Consider the following 22,342-nt stretch of genomic DNA (forward strand, 5'->3'; position numbering starts at 1 on the left):
ACTGACTGCCTGCCCTTTCTGGTGGTCACCCATTTCTCTGCCTGCACCTTGGGTGTGACCACATTTATATAACTGCGATCTATGACGCTTTCCGCCACCTGCATGCTCCTAAGTGCATCCAATTGCTGCTCCAACCGAACCATGCGGTCTGTGAGGAGCTGCAGTTGGGTGCACTTTCTGCAGATGAAGCCATCCGGGACGCTGGAAGCCTCCCGGACCTGCCACATCTCACAGTCAGAGCACAGCACCCCTCTAACTGACATTGCGTCAATTAATTAAAATTAAAATTTGTCTTTTTTTTTTTTTATAAATACTTTTTTAAAATTTCAAAGTTACTGTCAACTATCTTTGTCCTAGCACTAGATTTCTAATAGAAATGCGATAGCTAACTATAATATTCTCCGATCTCTGGCTTAGATATCCTCTAAATTATAATTAAGTTATTATGTTTAATTAGTTCCCAAATACTCAAAAAAATTTAGGTTAGAATCCCAACCAGCCACTCAGGTCACAGCTTTTCTGTGATGTCACTTCAGTTTCCCCCCGACACACACAATTTGAAAAACAGGTATAAAAGTAAAAATCACTTGCTTACCTTCTGAGATGTTCTCAGGTTCTCTCGCTGACAGAGACTGCTCCTCCACCTCCAATCCTTGACCTGCACAATGCTAATAATATAATATGGCACTTACCTTACACCAATGGGTCTTATTATTAGGTTAGAGGAGGAGGGCGGGTGGGAGACACTACACGTGTAGTGTCTCGGGTTTCCTCTCCACCAGAATTTATTGGTTGGGGGGGGACTTGCCAGAGGTCGAACTTCCGGTTCCCGCCGAAATCCAAAGGGCTGCTCCTGTAAAGGTAAGTGCTTTTAAACTAACTACTCACCTCCCAGAAGGCCCCTGCGCACCGCTGCCGCCGAAATCCAAAGGGCTGCTCCTGTAAAGGTAAGTGCTTTTAAACTAACTACTCACCTCCAAGAAGGCCCCTGCGCACCGCTGCCGCCGAAATCCAAAGGGCTGCTCCTGTAAAGGTAAGTGCTTTTAAACTAACTACTCACCCCCAAGAAGGCCCCTGCGCACCGCTGCCGCCGAAATCCAAAAGTAGTAGGATAGTAGGTCGGTATACTAGCAGATGGGTAGGTCAATGGGTGGGTGAGGTGCCATGGTAGCAGGTCAGTAGGGTGGTAGCGTGATGAGGTGTAAAGGTGGCAGGTGAGTAGGGTAGCAGAGTGGCAAGTGGGTAGATTGGTGGGTGGGTGAGGTGGTAGGGTGATAGGTGGTCGGGTAAGGTGGAAGGGTAGCAAGTAGGTGAGATGTTTGGGTGGCTGGGGGGCAGTGTGGGAGGTGGGTAGGGGGCAGTTGACTGAGGTGCCGGGTGGAATGTATGTAGGGAGGTAAGGTGGCAGGTGGATGAGGTGGATGGGGTATAGGGTGGTGTCGGTTCAGCTGTCGGGGGAGAGGAATGGCGGGGTGATCAGATAGTGGGAGCATGTCAGGTCTGATCGACAGGGTAGCCGGTTGGTGGGGACTAGAAGTTGTGGGGGTTTGAGGGGGATATCGGAGAGGCAGTGTGAGTGACTGGGGGGTCAGCTGTATAGTTACCCAGGAGTTACACCAGGATTTTTCTGTCCAACTATTCCTGGGTAACTATACGCTTAAGTAAGCTGGAACTGTCTTAACTCTAACTCTGAGTTGGACACTTTTCTGCAGGGTGCTGGGGAGCCAGGGATTTGGTTCAAACTTCTCAGGAAATTCCCACAGACTTTCTTAGGATACATGATCCGGGTATTGAAAGATCTGGGCCATTAAGTTTATCATTTAGTGTAATTTATTGTGTTGTTGATGTGATTAGCTCAAAATCGGCAAGGTTGAAACAAGAGTGCTGTACACATTCAGTGGGCCAGGCACCAACAGGCTGTCATTTCAAGTGTGGGTCCCTGGTTTCTTGGATTTGCTTTTTTTTAAAATTTAGAGTACCCAATTATTTTTTTTCCAATTAAGGGGCAATTTAGCGTGGCCAATCCACCGACCTGCACATCTTTGGGTTGTGGGGGCGAAACCCACGCAGACACGGGGTAAATGTGCAAACTCCGCACGGACAGTGACCCAGGGCCGGGATTCGAACCCGGGTCCTCAGCGTTGTTGGCAGCAGTGCTAACCACTGGGCCACCGTGCCGCCCCTATATGTGCTATTTTTATTTTCGTTTTTTAATTATCTGCAAGACTGTGGCTATCTCTTCAGTTCCTTCCAGGCAGTGTACACTGAAGGCATTGTTTCAATTACCCTTCCTGAGACTGCCCAGGCTGGCTTAGTGTAATGGTACAAAACTTTGGTGCCCTGATTAATCCTTGGTCAAGCTCAAAACCCTGCATCTATCACACCATTCAATGTCTATTTTTATAGCATAAGGGTATCTGGCATAGCAAGGGTTAATGTGGGGCTGGGAAACAGCACCGCCCACAGTATGATGTAAAGAGTCACGTGACCTGAGACTAGAGAAGGATGTGGACTGGACAGAGACCTGTGTGGAAGCAAGTACGGAGATAGCTCATAGCTTGGGCTGTACCCTGTATGTGTACATAGGTATATGTTATTAAAAAACACTGGGCGAGATTCTCCATTTGGGAGACGATGTTCTCCTGCCAGAGGTGATTTCCAGTTGATTTAAGTGCAGGTCAGGAAGCGATTCACTATCCCTTGCAAATTCTGAGCAGGCAGCCCAATAGCGGGGTCCCATGGCTGCCCCCCCCCCTCCCCCGCATCACAATTCAGCTCCCGCATTGCAATTCAGCCCCCACCCTTGGATTTTCCAGGCATCCCCTTCCCTGAAGTACGAGGTACCCGACCTGTCCCCCCCCCCCCCCCACCCACCGAGATCACCTAAATAAAGGGACACCCCAAGAGACCCCCTAAATGAGGAGAATCCCCACAGATCCCCCAGCAAAGAGAAACCTGTCAGGAATCTGTCCCCCCCGCCCCTGTCTGGAAGCTAGAGAGAAGTCCAGACAGGCTGTGAAAAACATTACTGCTGTAACACTCACCTGGTCAATACACCTGCTGGCTCAGACACTAGCTGCAGCACATGTCAATTCCTGGAAAGATAAATCAGTAACAGTGCTTAAATCCCTTAGATCCTTGAGCTGTAAGCCATTCGTTCATTTCCCTTACTGGGCTGTGATTGACAACTTCCACACACACACACACACACACACACACAGTTGTCAGTCTTGCTTCATTCATTTTCCTTAACCGTTGAAGTGTTCCAGCCACAATGTTTACAAACATCAGCCACTTCAAAGACAGTTAAGTGCTGTCAATTTCCAGCTGAGCACTTCAAAATCATTCAAGCATGATGGGGGGGAGGGGGGGGGGGTGATTGGAATGCACTGAACTCTCTTTGAAGTGATTGTTTATGTTCATATTGAAAGGCAGAGCAGGCTCGAAGGGCCGAATGGCCGACTCCTGCTTCTATTTTCTTTGAATGTTTCTATAAATATTATGGTCTTGCATTATGGAGGGGCGGGGTGATGGCCCTCGGATGGATTTTGGGGGCACCTCCCTTGAGGCCCACTGCGAGCACCACCACATCAGAGCCATGTTGGGAAATACCTGTAGTAAATCCTGCCCATGAGATTCCCAGCCCAGAGGACTGGAGAATACAGTGCCCGGCCTGTTGGTGTGGGACGTGAACCTTGATCCCGCTGCCAGGGAGAGGGCCCAGAGCATCAGAAACGGGTTGGCGCCCCAGCACTGATCCCGTTTGCTTCACTAACACGGGATTCTCCGCCTCATCTGGAAGTCCGCAAGGCAGAGAATCCAGCCCACTTAATGTTCAACCATACAAGGCTTAATCTCTTTGTAAAACCTACTGAACATGCAACAATTTTCACCTCCCCAGCAATTCCTGGTTACCATCTCAACCTTTTTGCCACAGAACTTTCAACCAACCATACCTTCATTGCCTCTGGCTTGATTGTTCATTACAGCCTGTAAACTGATCTCCCAGCTGAGCTGTCAAGTTTGAATCTACACAGGTGTGGAATGCTGCAACTGCTATCTTGCATTCACTCTTGGACTCCTAACAGCTCTACCCTTTTTGATTTCTATTGGCTGTTCATTTCCTAGTACATTGACCTTTTGAATCTTCGTCTTCATTTTAAAATTCCTTCAAAAACATTCAATTCTCCTTGCTCTTGTGCACTTTGCCAATTCAACATTGGAGAACAAATCTCCAAAGTGCCATATTCTTTGGGCGGGATTCTCCATTTCTGAGGCTAAGTGTTGACGCCAGCACAGAATTTGTGAACTTTCATGACAGCAAAACCGGCGCCACACCTGGACCGATTCCACGACTGCAAAGGGGCAAGCACCGGCACCACGTGGAACACAATCGATCCTAATGAGATACGGTGCCGGATTCGCCAGTTTCGCTGCCATCTTTTTGGCTGGGATGGTGTGTTTGGGGAGAGCAGTGTGTATGAAAAATGAAAATCGCTTATTGTCACAAGTAGGCTTCAATTAAGTTACTGTGAAACGCCCCTAGTCGCCACATTCCGGCACCTGTTCGGGGAGGCTGGTACGGGAATTGAACCGTGCTGCTGGCCTGCTTTGGTCTGCTTTAAAAGCCAGCGATTTAGCCCAGTGAGCTAAACCAGCCCCTGCGGCTGCAGCTTGTCAACCTCCTGTAATAAATCCTGCCTATGAGATTCCCAGCCCAGAGGACTGGAGAATACAGTGCCCAGACTGTTGACGTGGGACGTGAACCATGATCCCGCTGCCAGAGTGCTTGTTCGGATCACTGAGAGAGAATTCAGAATGTCCAATTCACCTAACAACACACCTTTCGGGAATTGTGGGAGGAAACCGGAGCAGCTGGAGGAAACCCAAGCAGACACAGGGAGAACATGCAGACTCTGCACAGACGGTGACCAAGGTCGAGAATCAAACCTGGGACCCTGGCGCTGTGAAGCAACAGTGCTAACCATTGTGCTATAGTGCCTCTTGGACACAGTGGAAGAGAGGCTAATGACCTTGTATCCGGCCTGTGAAGGAGGCTGCCAACTGCCGCCATTTGGAGTGCCTGAGCGCAGGCCTGGGCTCCCCACGCTTCCCACCGACCGTCCCTACTGCCGTCACCCCAGGGATCTGATGGGACCGTGTGATGGAATGGCCAGCTCGCATGCAGGGGTCACCTAGGTGGAGGTTGGAACGTGCTACCATAGGAGGTCAGACATTGTCAAATGATGTAGAGCACCAGAGCTCATCACAGAGCGGGTTGTCATCATCCTCAATCCTGGGACCAGACCCGCTGTTACTGCCAACCCAGGGCCCCCAGCTCTTAGCGCTGCAGGTATGTATCACAGAGGGGGTGCAAGCGAGGGGGTGGCCAGGAGGTGAGGGGGGGGTGCGTGGGTGGAATGCGGTGTCCATGCCAGTGTCCTCCCATCCCACCCCCACACCCAGTCGGTGAAATGAAGGCAATCAGAGCGTCCCGTGCACATTGGCCCTGGCGCACACAATGTGCGGCCTCCCATGACTGGTTAGGCCCCATGTCCTGCCCACCCTTGCCCTCCACCACATCCTCCTCGCCGGACGATGGCTGATTTTCATGCTCCTTCTCCAGGATATTGCCCCTCTGCCGCGCGATGTTGCAGACCACCACCACGATGCAGGCAACCCTCTCAGCTTCATACTGGAGGTCCAGGCACCTGAACCACATCTTCAGGAGACTGAAGCACCACTCGATCATTGACCTGGTTACTGCATAGGCGTCGTTGCAGAGGTTCTCCGCATCGGTCTGTGGATTCCGGATAGGCGTTATCAGCAACGACCGCAGTGGATAACCCCTGTCACCCAGGAGACAACCCCCCAGCCAGGGGGGCACCTCAAACATGTCACGAATTGTCCAGTGTGCCAAGTTGAAGGCGGCATGCACACTGCCCGGGTATTGGGCGCAGACATGCTTGATGCGCAGCTGATGGTCACATAGCAGTTGCATGTTCAGTGAGTTGAACCTCTTTCAGTTTGTATAGCGTGGCCTGTCATCTGCAGGTGGTCGTAGGGCGACATGCATCCCACCGATCACCCCCTGGACCGAGGCATGTCGGCAATTGCGACGAACCCCGCTGTCCAGGCATCCTGGTGGGCTCGGTCCGCATTGAAGTGCATGTATTGAGCTCCAGGGCATATAGGGGCTCTGTGACGACACGGATGCACCTGTATACCGAGATCTGTGAGATCCCGGACAGGACCCACTAGGCGCCTGGAAGGACCTCGTGGCATAAAGGTTCAGGGCGACTGTAATTTTAACGGGCGCTAGAAGCGGATTTCCTCCCCCATACCCCTGCGGTGCCAGGTGCGTCATGATCTGGCAGATATGTCGCACTGTGTAACTGCTCAGACGGAATCTTCAACAGCATCACCAGTCCGGCAAAACGCCGAATGACAGGCGGTGCCGGTTCGCGCCGCCTCGTGCAGCACCTCCTTGTCACCTCCTCCCCCTCGGCCTGTTGAGCAATTGGTTCTCCACCCTGGGCGGCTGCCTCCTGTTCCTCGGGGTGGGCTCCGCTGCTGCAGCTTCCTCCCCCTCGAGCAGCTCCCACTCGTACAGCTGCAGGGCATCCCCCAGGGCTGTGGTGACTAGCAGGACGGCCACCATTGTTGAATTACAATAACCATTGTTTACAGGGGTGAAAGACCAACATGTTAGCATGGTGTGTAGCCCGTGCCCAACCAGGTCCAACGGGCTTTACCGTGGCCCTGGGTGGCACTGTGCGCTCTGTCCACGTATGTTCCCTCCCCATCTCCACACACCTGGCCACATCGTTACCCAAAACCGTGGAGCCTCTGGGCCTGGCGTTTGTCCCTGCTGCCAGGGGAACCATAGGCTGGCACTGCCAATGCCAATGGTATGCTCTGCAGCCCCCGCCCAGCACCCCCATAGGGCCTACAGTGAGTGTAGTGCTGGATGGGCCACCTGATCCCTGCCAGAGGGTGGCGACTGGGTTGGGGGGGTGGTATGGTGGAGGGTGGGTGCGGGGGTGGGGGGCGGTTGGGGCACCCATAAGGTCGGTCTCTTTCTGCAGAACCACGGGCCAAGGTGGGTGGTCAATGGAGTGCACAGCAAGAAGGTGCAGGCCGCGGTGCATGACCCTGCTCCTGTCACTTGGGGGGTCACTCAGGCCACTTGGCCTGTTCCTCTTACCTCCCTCTCCCCCCCGGCTCTGGCAGGAAACCTACCCCAGCCAGCCCAGCCAGTGTCCGGCTGCCTCTCTGTGTCCTACCTCCTCTGTATCCCTCATCAGCCACAGTGCCAGTTTCACGATTTTTAAAAGTGAACTACGCCATCGGAGGCGGAGAATTGCAGAGGCCCCGGAGAATACTCGGTCAGGCCCGCTAATGATATGCAAACAGTGTTTACAGTACGTGCGTTCCGGAACGCATTGATGCCGCTGTCGAGCTGATGAAGATTTGCCGGCAAATCAGCACCCGTCGCAATTTTGGCATCGGAACCTATTCTCCAGCCAATCATGTTTCCCGATTTTGCCGTTAGCCAACAGAGAATCCAGCCCTTTGTCTGCACTTTCATTTGTCTCTCCTAATACCCTCCCTTTTTCTGCCTGGGTGACTATTACGCAACCCCAAAACCCCACCACCACACCCCTACATCCCCCTTCCACAAAGTGCACAGTCACATTCCAACACATGAAAAGCATTAGAAAGCTAAGTTGCAGGTTGTTGTTAAGAAAGAGCTGCTGGCAACTTGTTTGGTTCGTTACACTTCGCCATTCAGTTACCTTGCAAATATCTACTGATAGGTCAGATTTTTAGATTTAGGAGATTTTGAAATGAAGATTTAATAATGTATGTTCTTGACAACACTATTAGAAAATCTGCAAGACAAGCATTAAAAAGTGTTAAAAGCAAATTAAATATGAAATTGGTCTAATACTAGTCTATAATGAAGACTGCACAGTTACTAAATTAATGATGCCATTAACAATCATTCCCTGTTGCTAAGTTAGTGCCATAATAGGCCAATACCTGTTGCTAAGCTAATAATGTGCATTGTGAGCTTAAATTGCTACGTAAGGCATACCTGACACAATGAATAGGTTATGGGAATTCTGACTCTAGCTGTAAATAGTAGAAGAATTCTCAATATGGTAACTTGAACGTTCCAAGATTTGTGAACAAGGATAAACTCTTAGTAACCTTATATTTCAGCCTTCCGACTAGTCTGAGCCAATGCCTCTTGCTAGACGTAAGCAGCACAAATAAACTTAGATGAATTAAATAGCAGGTACCCAACTCAATTTGCTGCATATGAAATGCAAGCTAGAAAGATGTGTCTCAGTCACCCCCTTGTCTCCTGTGCTTTACAGCTGCTGGTTAGAGGCAGCTTGGAAGCAGCTGTGTTGTAAAGAGCACCCCCGCAGGTGACAGAATGAAGTTTCGCTTCAGTGATACATGAACGGGGAACAATGGGTTGTGGGCAGTGTTCCTCATTGTGACTCCACAATGGTCATGTATCAGGTTCATGCTGAGAAACAGATTAGTGCAAAAGCAACTACTCTCAAACGAGTACACTGAGTAAACAGTGCCTGGCCCTGGGCTTTCTCACCCTGGGGTTCCGGAGATGTTGGCTCATTCCCACTTGGGCACTCATTGGGGTGTTTATCATCATAACACACAGAGTTTACTTCTGCAAGGTAGCTATAGGCTATCCCATCTATCTTTCACTGTCATAGGATTCATTAGTATTGAATGATTGCTTACTTCATATGTTGTCTTACATACAGTATAGGCACATTTTACCATGCTTTGTTTATTTTGCTCAAATAAAAGACTTAAAATGAAAAAGTAAAAAGAATTGCCGGGCGGCACGGTGGCGCAGTGGTTAGCACTGCTGCCTCACAGTGCCGAGGTCCCGGGTTCGATCCCGGCCCCGGGTCACTGTCTGTGTGAAGTTTGCACATTCTCCCCATGTCTATGTGTGTCTCACCCCCACAACTCAAATATGTGCAGGGTACGTGAATTGGCCAATCTAAATTGTCCCTTAATTGGAAAAAATTATTGGGTACTCTAAATTTATTTAAAAATGAATTCCATCAAGGTCAATGCTTCAAGGTCAAATGTAATTCACTTCTAGCACAGAAACACCATTGCTCAATGGGTGTTGCACACGCCTTTAGTGCACATTGCTGACCATATTTTAAAGGAGACATTAATTTAAATGAATTATTGGCACTTCTGACGCACACTGAAAATATACAGGAATCAGAAGCCGAAACATTCAGCCTTACCACACCACCTTTTTAGTGGGATGTTGGTCACAAACAACAGAATTGACTTCATATTTGAAAAATTACAATTGCAAGGTAACATAGAGGTACTTATCGGGAACATATAAACATATTGTCACGTGAGAGTACCCTTTAAGAAATGGGGGTTTAAGAAATGTACCTTTAAGAAATGGAGCTGCTCATTTACTGGAGTGATGTCAGAGTGTGGGTGGAGCTGAGCTCCACTTCTGCTTTTTTAGTTTCAGTTTGAGAAAGCTTGGGAATGTCTGTGAGCTGCACTGCTGTTGATCTAAGCCATTCAAAGACTATTTATGGATCATTTGGAGAACTCAGAATTGTAAAAAGGTCTCAGTATTAAATATAAATCTAATGTGCTCCTGTTTGAAGGTTTGCTAAGTCGTTTGGATGGTAAAAAGGACATCATACAGGTTATTTAGTGTTGGATTCTTTGGGGTGTGTATTTGATTTACTGGTTGCTAAGATATTTACTGTTTGTATTAAAAAGGTTAACTTGAGTTCATAGAATAGACATTGTTTTGTTTTAAAAACCACTGGTCCATTTTCTGCTATACCATACCTGTAGAGTAAGCCGCCTGCTCCCCATACCACAATCTATTAAAAGTTGTGGGTCAGGTTAACTCCATGATACACTTTGGGGCTCTCTAAACCCTGGCCCATAACAATTGGAGGCTCGAGGGGTATAAAAGCCTATCTGTTGGATTGGCTTAGTGAACTTAAAGACAGTGAGGGGTGAGCATATTGTGGTTGCTTTTCAGGTGTGGTTTTTTAGTTTAAGTGGGGAGTGTGTTGTGGACAATGGCTCTTTCAGAGGTTCAGAAGTTTTTGGGGGTGGAGACGGTCCCATGCAGTACCTTACGGACAGAGACTAAAGCAGACTGTTAGATTTGGCAAAAACAGTGCAGTTATCATTAACTGACAAAATGCGAAAAGATAAGGTAATTATGGCGGTGGCTAAGCATTTAAAGTTGCCTGAGATACAGTTTGACTCATTGGAAATGGCAAAAATTCAGTTGCAAACTAAACAAATGGAACATGAGAAAGAATTAAAGCAGCTTGAATACGAAAGAGAGAGAGAGAGGAAAAAGAAAATGAAAGAGAAGAAAGGAGAAAAGAAAGAATAGCCCCAGCAGTACAAAAAGAAAGAGAAAGGGAGATACAGATCAGGAAAAAAGATAAAGAGAGAGAGTTTGAACTTCAGAAAATGGCCATGAAACACGACAGTCAGTTAAAATTGGCAGACGTAAAGGGAAACATACAGTTGGATGATAGTGATGAGGATAGTGAGAAAGAGCTTCAAAGTCGAAGGCTTGGTGGGAATCTATTTAAATATGTCCAAGCATTGCCAAGGTTTGACAAGAAGGAGGTGGAAGCCTTTTTCATTTCATTTGAGAAGGTAGCTAAACAAATGAAATGGCCACAGGACATGTGGGTATTACTGATTCAAACAAAGCTGGTAAGTAGAGCTAGTGAAGTGTTTGCATCACTACCGGAGGAGGTATCTGGGTCGTATGAGGACGTGAAAAAATCCATCTTGGGTGCGTTTGAACTAGTGCCTGAAGCTTACACTCAAAGGTTTAGAAATTTAAGGAAAGAATTTGGTCAAACATACATGGAGTATGAAAGGCTCAAACAGAGTAATTTTGATAGGTGGATAAGGGCTTTGAAAATAGACCAAACGTATGATGCTCTCAGAGAAATTATACTTTTGGAGGAGTTTAAAAATTCAATTCCTGATGTAGTGAGAACTCATGTGGAAGAGCAGAGGGTTAAAACTGCGAGATTCGCAGCAGAAATGGCAGATGATTATGAATTAGTTCATAAATCAAAGTTTGGTTTCCGACATCAGTTTCAGCCTGTGAGGGAGAGAAACTGGCGACATGAGAAATACTCAAGTGTTAAAGGTAAAGGTGATCTGATAGGAGATAATAAGGAGAGTGTACCTCAGATTAAAAAAGAAATCCAGGAGGGTGGAGTTTGTTAAAGTGGCAAAGGAAAGCCCAAGTGAAGCGAAGGAGGTGCGAAAGATCGTACAGCCTGTTCAAGAGGTGATTGATAAGAAGGTGCAAGATGTTTTTAAAGAATTTACTTGTGTGGGTAAAGTTTACTCATGTGTATCAGGAGGAACAGGTAAAGAAGTCACAATGTTAAGAGATATGGGAGCTAGTCAATCTTTAATGGTAAGAGATGAGGAATTATGTAGTTTGGGAAGAATGTTGCCAGAAAAGATGGTAATATATGGAATTCAGGGTGAGAGGAGTAGCGTTCCATTATATAAGGTAAGGTTGGAAAGTCCAGTGAAGAGTGGTGAAGTGGTAGTAGGAGTAATAGAGAAGCTATCTTGTCCAGGAATACAATTTATCTTAGGTAATGATATAGCTGGATCACAGGTGGGAGTGATGCATACTGTGGTTGATAAGCCAGTGGAAAATCAGACAACTGAAGTGTTGAAGGACGAATATCCTGGGATTTTTCCGGATTGTGTAGTAACAAGGTCGCAAAGTCACAGGTTAAAACAAGATGAGAAATCAAAGAGTGAAGAATGAAATGAAATGAAAATCGCTCATTGTCACAAGTAGGCTTCAAATGAAGTTACTGTGAAAAGCCCCTAGTCGCCACATTCCGGTGCCTGTTCGGGGAGGCTGTTACTGGAATTGAACCGTGCTGGCCTGCCTTGGTCTGCTTTCAAAGCCAGCGATTTAGCCCTGTGCTAAACAGCCCCTATAATAATCGCTTATTGTCACAAGTAGGTTTCAATGAAGTTCCTGTGAAAAGCCCCTAGTCGCCACATTCCGGCGCCTGTTTGGGGAGGCCGGTACGGGAATTTAACCCGCGCTGCTGGCCTTGTTCTGCATTACAAGCCAGCTGTTTAGCCAACTGTACTAGTGTACACCAATGAAGTTGAAGTGCAATTATCAGAAACGATTTTTGATCAGATGGTTGAAAAAGAACAAGAACAGGTGGAGGATGAGGCGGATATTTTTAGTTCAGGAAAAGTGGCGGAGTGACAACAAAAAGATCTAGAAATAAAACGGATGTATCAGAAAGCATACATGGAAGAGGAATCTGTGTGTATACCAGAGTGTTATTACCGTAAAAGTAATGTCTTGATGAGAAAATGGAGACCTTCACATATGCAGGCGGATGAAAAGTGGGCCGAAGTTCATCAAGTAGTATTGCCGGAAAGGTATAGAAAGGAGGTGTTGCGAGTTGCACATGAGGTACCAGTGGGAGGTCATTTGGGAATAAGGAAAACTCAAGCTAAAATCCAAAAACATTTTTATTGGCCTGGACTACATAAAGATGTAATTAAATTTTGTCAATCATGTCACACATGTCAAGCGATAGAGAAACCTCAAGCAGTGATAAAACCAGCACCCTTAATGCCCATTCCAGCATTTGAGGACCTTTTACAAGGGTCCTAATTGATTGCGTAGGACCACTTCCTAAAACAAAAAGTGGGAATCAATATCTTTTGACTATAATGGATGTGTCTACTAGGTTTCCAGAGGCCATTCCAGTACGTAATATTACAGCTAAAAAGATTGTGGAGGAGTTACTTAAATTCTTTACTAGATATGGACTACCCACAGAAATACAATCGGATCAAGGATCAAATTTTACCTCAAAGTTATTCAAAGAATTTATGGATAGCTTAGGAATAAAACAATTTAAATCAACTGCGTACCATCCAGAATCACAGGGAGCGTTAGAAAGGTGGCATCAGACATTAAAGACAATGTTGAGGGCGTATTGTCACGATTATCCAGAGGATTGGGAAAAAGGAATTCCATTTGTACTGTTTGCAATTAGGGATTCACCTAATGAGTCAACCAAATTTAGTCCTTTTGAACTAATTTTTGCTCATGAGGTAAGAAGACCACTTAAATTGATTAAGGAAAAATTGGTGAGTGAGAAATCTGAAATTAGATTATTGGATTACGTGTCAAATTTTAGGGAACGATTAAATAGAGCAGGTGAATTGGCTAGACAACATTTGAAAGTTGCACAAAATGTGACGAAATGGGTCGCGGACAAGAAATCCAAAGTTCGTAGTTTTGCCAGTGGAGATAAAGTTTTAGTGTTGTTACCAGTGGTAGGTGAACCTTTGAAAGGTAGGTTTTGTGGACCGTGTCAGATTGAAAGGAAATTAAGTGAGGTGAATTATGTGGTAAAAACACCAGATAGAAGGAAGACTCGCCGAGTGTGTCATGTGAATATGCTTAAAAGGTACTTTGAAAGGGAACGCGAGAAAAAGGAGGAGGTTTTAATTATTCTAACTCAAAGTGATGAACCAAATCCAGATGACTGTGAATTTGACATACCTCAAATTAAATTGGAAAACGAGGATGTTCTTAAAAATTGGGATAAATTGTTGAGTTATCTTCCAGAGGAAAAATGAACTGACCTGAAAGAGTTATTGATACCACATGGGCAAGTTTGTAGAGATAAATTAGGAAGTACTAAAATAGCTATACATGATGTAGATGTGGGAAATGCTGTTCCAATCAAACTACTTCCATATTGACTTAACCCTTTAAAATTGGCACAGGTTAACAAAGAGATTGAGAGTATGCTTAAAAATGGCATCATTGAAGTGGGTTGCAGCCAATGGAGCTCACCCATAGTGATGGTGCCTAAACCAGATGGTACCCAATGGTTGTGTGTGGAATATAGAAAGGTTAATGCAGTTACAAGAACGGACTCTTATCCTACCCCACATTTGGAGGATTGCATTGAGAAAGTGGGACAATCAGTTTTTATTTCCAAACTGGATTTACTTCAAGGTTACTGGCAGATACCTTTATCTGAAAGGGCGAAGGAGATTTTAGCGTTTGTGACTCCAGATGGTATATACCAATTCAAAGTTATGCCATTTGGCATGAAAAACGCACCAGCCACATTTCAACGGTTAACTAACAATGTCGTTTCAGGATTACCCTATTGTGCGGTATACATCGACGATCTGGTAAATTTCAGCCAGACATGGAAAGAACATTTAAAACATCTGATGAAGTTATTCGATCGACTTGGTGATAAACCTAGCCAAAGGTGAATTTGGAAAAGCCCAAGTCACTTTCCTTGGCCAGGGGATGTGAAAACAAAAGGGAGTTTCCGATACCCTTGACACGAAGGGAAATAATGCGATTTCTTGGTATGAGTGGATTTTACCGGAAATTTGTACCCAATTTTAGCAGTGGGGTCGCTCCACTGATGGACTTGCTCAAGAAGCGTAACAAATTCCATTAGACAGCAGAGTGTCAACAGGCATTTGACGGCCTGAAGGCGGTGTTAACCACTGCTCCTGTGTTAGCCATCCCAAATTACACCAAACCATTCAAAGTGGCGGTTGATGCGAGTGTTGTGGGTGTAGGTGCGGTGCTTCTACAGGACAACGACGAAGGGCTAGAGCGGCCTATTGGTTATTTTTCAAAGAAATTGAATTCTCACCAGAAAAAGTGTTCCACCATTGAGAAGGAGACTTTGAGTTTGGTGCTGGCTTTGCAACATTTTCATTTATGTAACCAGCAATCCGTCTGACACCGTTATATATACTGATCATAATCCGTTGACATTTTTGGAGTGATTCCGGAATAACAATGCAAGGCTGTTTTGCTGGCGTTTACTGTTACAGCCACTTCATTTAAAAATAGTATATGTGGCAGGACGAGAAAATGTGATAGCTGATGCTTTGTCACGAATGTGATGAACGGAAGCAATTTCAGTTGGAGGAAGAAGAAGGGAAAAAATGGACTATATTATTGTACCTGTTTGCGTGTGTTGTTCTTTTGAAACAAAAAGTATATTTACTGTGTGCATTTCTTAAAGGATAGTGCAAAGGTGAAAAATGAAACCATCTTGAAGTTGATGGTTTATTTTTTTCTTGGTGGGGAGGTGTCACGTGAGAGTACCCTTTAAGAAATGGGTGTTTAAGAAATGTACCTTTAAGAAATGGAGCTGCTCATGTTCTGACACACTGATGTCAGAGTGTGGGTGGAGCTGAGCTCTACTTCTGCTTTTTTAGTTTCAGTTTGAGAAAGCTTGGGAGTGTTTGTGAGCTGCACTGCTGTTGATCTAAGCCATCCAAAGACTATCTATGGATCATTTGGAGAATTCAGAATTGTATAAAGGTCTCAGTACTGATTATAAATGTAATGTGCTCCTGTTTGAAGGTTTGTTCAGTCATTTGGATGATAAAACGGACAGCATACAGGTTAGTTAGTGTTGTATTGTTTGGGGGGTGTATTTGATTTACTGGTTGCTAAGATATTCACTGTTTCGTTCATAGAATAAACATTGTTTTGTTTTAAAAACCACTGGTCCATTTTCTGCTGTGCCATACCTGTAGGCTAAGCCGTGTGCTCCCCATACCACAAACTATTAAAAATTGTGGGTCAGGTGAACTCCATGATACACTTTGGGGTTCTCTAAACCCTGGCCCATAACAATATGAATTAGGAGCAGTAGCACTCGGTCCCTCGCGCCTGCTCCACCGTTCAATGTGACCATGGCTGATCTAATTGCAACCTCAACTCCATGTTTCCACCTGCCCCCGGTAACCTTTCACCCCCTTGCTTATCAAAAATATACCTATCTCTGCCTTAAAAATATTCAAAAAAGTATCCCAGCCTTGGTCTCACAAGTGCCCTGTATAACTGAAGCATAACCTTTCTACTTTTGTATTCTATTCTCCTCGCAATAAACAATAACATTCTATTAGCTTTCCAAATTATTTTTTGTACCTGCATACTAACCTTTGCGATTCATGCACTCGGACACCTAGATCCCTCTGCATCTCAGAGCTTTGCAATCTCTTACCATTTAGATAACACAGTTTTTTTCCTAATCTTTCTGCCAAAATGGACAATTTTACATTTTCCCACATTATACTTCATTTGCTAAATCTTTGCCCAATCACTTAACTTATCTATATCCCTTTGTAGCCTATAAATGTCCTTTTCAAAGCTTATTTTCCTATCTATTTTTATATCATCAGCAAAACCTCTGTCCCTTCATCCAAGTCATTGATATAAATGATAAAATGTTTAGGCCCCAGCACTGATCCACGTAGCACACCATTTATTATATCTTGCCAATTGGAAAATTGACCCATTTATGGTTACCCTTTGTCTCCTGTTAGCTAACCAATCTTCTATCATCAAGCTAATATGTAACCCTTACACCAAGAGCCTTTACATTCCACGATAACCATTGATATCAAATGCCTTCTTGAAATCCAAGTATAGTTCCCCCTTATCCACAGTCAATATTACTTTTTTAAAATACTCCAATTTTTAAAAAAAATTCATTTACTGGATGTTGGTTTCGCTGGCTAGGCCAGCATTTATTGCCCATCCCTAGTTACCCTTCATAAGTTGGTGGTGAGCTGTCTGCTTGAACCACTGCAGTCCCTGAGGTGTAGGTACACCCACAGCACTGTTAGGGAGGGAGTTCCAGGATTTTGACCAAGCGATAGTGAAGGAACGCCGATATATTTCCAAGTCAAGGGGCAGATTCTCCAATAATGGGCCTATGTCACCATGCCAGTGGCAAAACGTGATTCTCCACCCTGCAGGGGGCTAGCAGGGACCCGGAGTGCTTCTCACAGCTCTGGCTGCGGATACGGGCCCTGCACTTCCGGGGTCGGGAGTCCGCATATGCGCACGGCGGCCTGTGGCGGCCGCACCGTGCGCGATGGCGGACCCGGACCGGAAGGGGCACCAACAATGTTGGCCCCCTGAGATCACGCTCACCCGCGGATTGGTGCCGCCCGATCGCCCCCCTGGCCGTCCATGAGGCCTCCTGGTGAAGGACCACCCTGTCCCCCACCAGGGCAGCCGCAGACTGAGCCCACAGCCGCCACCTGCCATTCCCGACAGGCAAAACGTGGTTAGAACCACGCCATCGGGAACTCGGCCAGTTGTCCCCGGAGAATCACAGCGGGGGTCTCTGTCAATGGTCCCCTATCCATGCTGCGTAGATCGCGCGTGGGCGATTCGCAACGATTCTCCGGTGACTGGTGAATCGCGGGAACGGCGTTGCACCGGATTTTGGCGTCAACGGCCATTCTCCGCCCCCGCGCCGATCGCGGATGTTTAGTGACTTGCAGGGGATTCTCCAGGTGGTGGGGTTCCCAGGTATCTGCTGCTCTTGTTCTTCCAGATCAGTGTTTTTCAAACTATTTTGCCCGGGACCCATTTTACCAACCGGCCATCCTTCGGAACCCACGCCGGCCGACCTTCGGGACCCACGCCGGCCGACATCCGCGACCCACCATTTACTCTTACTTTTAATGCGAGAGGTGAGCCTGGGCTTGTATTCTATAGTCTAGAGTAGTGTAGAATGAGAAATGACCTCATTGAAACAGGCATTAGTCTCTCAGGATTCTACAGAGCTGATGCAGAATCTAAGTTTTCCTCAGATGGGTGGTTTACAGCCTGGGGGTATCATCTGCAAATTACAATGCGACGATTTTAGACATAGATGAGGAGGAATTACTTAACTCAAAGCATTGTGAATCTTTTTAATTTCTAAAATTCACCATCAAAGAGAGGTCTGCAGGCTCAGCCATTGAGCAGGAAGACTGAATTTAATTTTTTAAAAATCTTCTCCTTGGTCAGTGAGCTGATGTCAGGAGGAGGCGGTGTTTCTCTCTGGGCTCCGGGCATGAGCACTGATGAGCGAGCATGCATGCGCAGCGCGCCCGCATTTTTAAAGTCGTTTGCAGCCGGCATTTTTAAAACCCGGCTGCTACGGCCGTTGCGCCTGAATTCCTGTGATTGGGAACACCGCGATGGATAGCTCCATGACCCTCCCGACTGCTGCCCACTTTGAAAATGCCTGTTCTAGATGGTAGTGGTCATGGATTTGGAAGGTGCTGCCTAAGGAACCTTCGTGAGTTACTGCACTGCATCTTGTAGATGATACACATGCTGCCATTGTTCATCCGTGGTGGAGGGAGTGAATGTTTGTGGAAGGAGTAGCAATCAAGCGGGCTGCTTTGTCCTGGATGTTGACGAGCTTCTTGAGTGTTGTTGGAGCTGCACTCATCCAGGCAAGTGGAGAGTATTCCATTACACTCCTGACTTGTGCCTTGTAGATGGTGGACAGGCTTTGGGGCTGTGGGGTGGGGGAGGTGGGGGGGGTGGGGGGGGGGGGGGGGGGGGAGGGGGGGGGCGGGCGGTGTCAGGAGGTGAATTACTCACCGTAGAATTCCTAATCTTTGACCTGCCCTGGTAGCCACAGTATTAATATGGCTAGTCCAGTTCAATTTCTAATCAATGGTAACCCACCCAAGTTGTTGATTGTGGGAATTCAGCAATGGTAATGCTATTGAATGTCAAGGGGTATTGGTTGGGTCCACTTTTGTTGGAAATGGTCATTGCCTGGCACTTGAGTGCTGCGAATGTAACCTGCCACTTGTCAGCCCAATAATTTGATTGAACATGATTTCCCTTTCACAAAACCACATTCACCCTGTCTGATTATCTTGAATTTGTCTAAGTGCCCTGCTATAACGTCTTTAAAAATAGCTTTGAACATTTTCCCGATGACAGATGTTAAGCTAACTGCCTGTAGTTTCCTGCTTTCTGTCCCCCTCCCTTTTTGAATAAAGGAGTTACATTCTCTATCTTCAGCTGATTCCTCAATGACCTCCCTTCCATCATTAGGTCAGAAGTGGGTGTCGTGTTGGGTGCTCTGCTACACAGACGAACCAACACGGTTGCGGATGGTACAACTCAGTTTTATTACGAACAATATTTACAATGGTAAACTGGTTACTGTGGTTCGTTCATTACCCTTGAATCTGTGGACCTATCCCTAACACTATCTTGGAGTGGCATTCAGCACATGGTGGATGTCTGAGTGGCTTGCTGTGAGCTCTGTGCCTGAGCTGTCTCCTGCTGGAATCTGCGGGAAGTGTCGTGTTCCCCGTTTTATAGTGTGTATGCTCTTGCCTGTGATTGGCTGTTTTGTTGTGTGTGTATTGATTGGTCAGTTGATCTGTCCATCAGTGTGTATGTATGTTTGCACCATGATGTTTACCTGAATATCATGACAGTGGGGATGTTTGCGGATGACTGCACAATGTTCAGCATCATTCGCAACTCAGATAATGAAGCAGTCCATGTCCAGATGTAGCAAGACCTGGACAATATCCAGGTTTGGGCTGACAAGTGGCAAGTTACATTCACGCCACACAATTACCAGGCAATGACCAACTCCTACAAGAGAGGATCTACCCTCCGCCCCTTAATATTCAATGGCATTACCATCGCTGGATCCCCCACAATCAACATCCTGGAGATTACCATTGATCAGAAACTGAACTGGGTTAGCCACATAAATAGTGTGGCTACCAGGGCAGGTCAAAGGTTAGGAATCCTACGGCGAGTAACTCACCTCCTTACCCCCCAAAGCCTGCCCATCTTCTACAAGGCACAAGTCAGGAGTCTGATGGAATACTTTCCACTTGCCTGGATGAGTGCAGCTCCAACAACACTCAAGAAGTTCGACACTATCCAGGACAAAACAGCCCGCTTGATTGGCACCACATCCGCAAACATTCAAATCCTCCACCACCGGCGAACAGTGGCAGCCATGTGTACCATCTACAAGATGCTCTCCAGTAACTCATCAAGGTTCCTTAGACAGCACCTTCCAAACCCACGACCACTACCATCTAGAAGGGCAGGAGCAGCAGAAACCTGGGAACGCCACCACATGGAGGTTCCCCTCCAAGTCACTCACCACCCTGATTTGGAAATATATCACCGCACCTTCACTGTCGCTGGGGCAACATCCTGGAACACCCTCCCTAACAGCACAGTGGGTGTATGTACACCTCAAGAGCTACAGCGATTCAAGGCTTCTACTTCCAGGCACTTGCAGCTGGAGCTTGTTACTTAGTTAATTGGATTAGGCCAGTTTTTCAGAGGCTAGATTCACAGTATAAAAGTGATCCCCTACAGTGCAGACTTTGTTTGCACTGAGTGCTGAATTTGGTGCTTTTTGAGTGCGATAGTGAGAGTTTGGTGACCGAGGGAGTTAGGTGAGGAGGGAGTAAGGGGCTCCTTTCATTTTGTTTCCGACATTTCCGCAAAGAGTGCGAAGAGAGCCAGGAGTTTACAGGAAGTGTAGCTGACTGGGAGCAGAGTCGGAGGGCGGAGATCTAGTTAGTCCACACAGCAGCTATATTCTGTAAGGTAAGAGGGGATGGAGGCTAGGCCAGTTACATGCTCCTCCTGTAGGATGTGGGTGGTGAGGGATACCACCGGTGTCCCCACTGACTATACCTGCGGGAAGTGGACCCAACTTCAGCTCCTCAAAGACCGTGTTAGAGAACTGGAGCTGAAGCTGGATGAACTTCGGATCATCCGGGAGGCAGAGGGGGTGATTGAGAAGAGTTACAGGGAGGTAACCACACCCAAGGTACAGGACAAGAATAGATGGGTTACAGTCAGGGGGAAAAAAACAAACAGGCAGACAGTGCAGGGATCCCTCGTGGCCGTTCCCCTTCAAAGCAAGTATATCGTTTTGGATGCTGTTGGGGGGGATGACCTACCGGGGGAAGGCCCTAGCGGCCAGGTCTCTGGCGCTGAGTCTGGCTCTGGGGCTCAGAAGGGAAGGGGGGAGAATAGAAAAGCAATAGTTGTAGGAGATTCAATGGTTAGGGGAATAGATAGGAGATTCTGTGGTCGCGAGCGAGACTCCCGGAAGGTATGTTGCCTCCCGGGTGCCAGGGCCAGGGATGTCTCGGATCGTGTCTTCAGGATCCTTAAGGGGGAGGGGGAGCAGCCAGAAGTCGTGGTGCACATTGGTACCAACGACATAGGTAGGAAAAGGGGTGTGGAGGTAATAAACAAGTTTAGGGAGTTAGGCTGGAAGTTGAAAGCCAGGACAGACAGAGTTGTCATCTCTGGTTTGTTGCCGGTGCCACGTGATAGCGAGGCTAGGAATAGGGAGAGAGTGCAGTTGAACACGTGGCTGCAGGAATGGTGTAGGAGGGAGGGCTTCAGGTATTTGGATAATTGGAGCGCATTCTGGGGAAGGTGGGACCTGTACAAGCAGGACAGGTTGCATCTGAACCAGAGGGGCACCAATATCCTGGGAGGGAGGTTTGCTAGTACTCTTCGGGAGGGTTTAAACTAATTTGGCAGGGGAATGGGAACCGGATTTGTAGTCCAGCAACTAAGGTAGCCGATATTCAGGACGCCAAAGCATGTAATGAGGCAGTGGGGAAGGGAACACTGACAAAGGAGAGTATTTGCAGGCACGGAGATGGGTTGAAGTGTGTATACTTCAACGCAAGAAGCATCAGGAATAAGGTGGGTGAACTTAAGGCATGGATCGGTACTTGGGACTACGATGTGGTGGCCATCACGGAAACTTGGATAGAAGAGGGGCAGAAATGGTTGTTGGAGGTCCCTGGTTATAGATGTTTCAATAAGATTAGGGAGGGTGGTAAAAGAGGTGGGGGGGTGGCATTATTAATTAGAGATAGTATAACAGCTGCAGAAAGGCAGTTCGAGGAGTATCACCCTATTGAGGTAGTATGGGTTGAAGTCAGAAATAGGAAAGGAGCAGTCACCTTGTTTTCTATAGGCCCCCCAATAGTAGCAGAGATGTGGAGGAACAGATTGGGAAACAGATTTTGGAAAGGTGCAGAAGTCATAGGGTAGTAGTCATGGGCGACTTTAACTTCCCAAATATTGAGTGGAAACTCTTTAGATCAAATAGTTTGGATGGGGTGGTTTTTGTGCAGTGTGTCCAGGAAGCTTTTCTAACACAGTATGTAGATTGTCCGACCAGAGGAGGGGCAATATTGGATTTAGTACTGGGTAATGAACCAGGGCAAGTGATAGATTTGTTAGTGGGGGAGCATTTTGGAGATAGTGACCACAATTCTGTGACTTTCACTTTAGTAATGGAGAGGGATAGGTACATGCAACAGGGCAAGGTTTACAATTGGGGGAAGGGTAAATACGATGTTGTCAGACAAGAATTGAAGTGCA

At 46.8% G+C, this 22,342-nt stretch overlaps 2 long non-coding RNA genes across 2 annotated transcripts in view; one reads left to right on the forward strand and one right to left on the reverse strand.

The window, feature by feature from the left end:
* Nucleotides 1–3,098, reverse strand: part of LOC140409581 (uncharacterized) — a 35,761-nt gene extending 32,663 nt beyond the window's left edge. The window contains exon 1 of the long non-coding RNA XR_011940405.1: nt 3,045–3,098. This is a non-coding gene — a long non-coding RNA (uncharacterized lncRNA). The remainder of the gene's footprint in view (nt 1–3,044) is intronic.
* Nucleotides 1–22,342, forward strand: part of LOC140409580 (uncharacterized) — a 77,571-nt gene that overhangs the window by 4,340 nt on the left and 50,889 nt on the right. The gene's annotated exons all lie outside the window — the stretch shown is intronic.

The sequence above is a fragment of the Scyliorhinus torazame genome, chromosome 3, assembly GCF_047496885.1.
Source record: "Scyliorhinus torazame isolate Kashiwa2021f chromosome 3, sScyTor2.1, whole genome shotgun sequence".
Classification (NCBI taxonomy): Eukaryota; Metazoa; Chordata; class Chondrichthyes; order Carcharhiniformes; family Scyliorhinidae; genus Scyliorhinus; species Scyliorhinus torazame.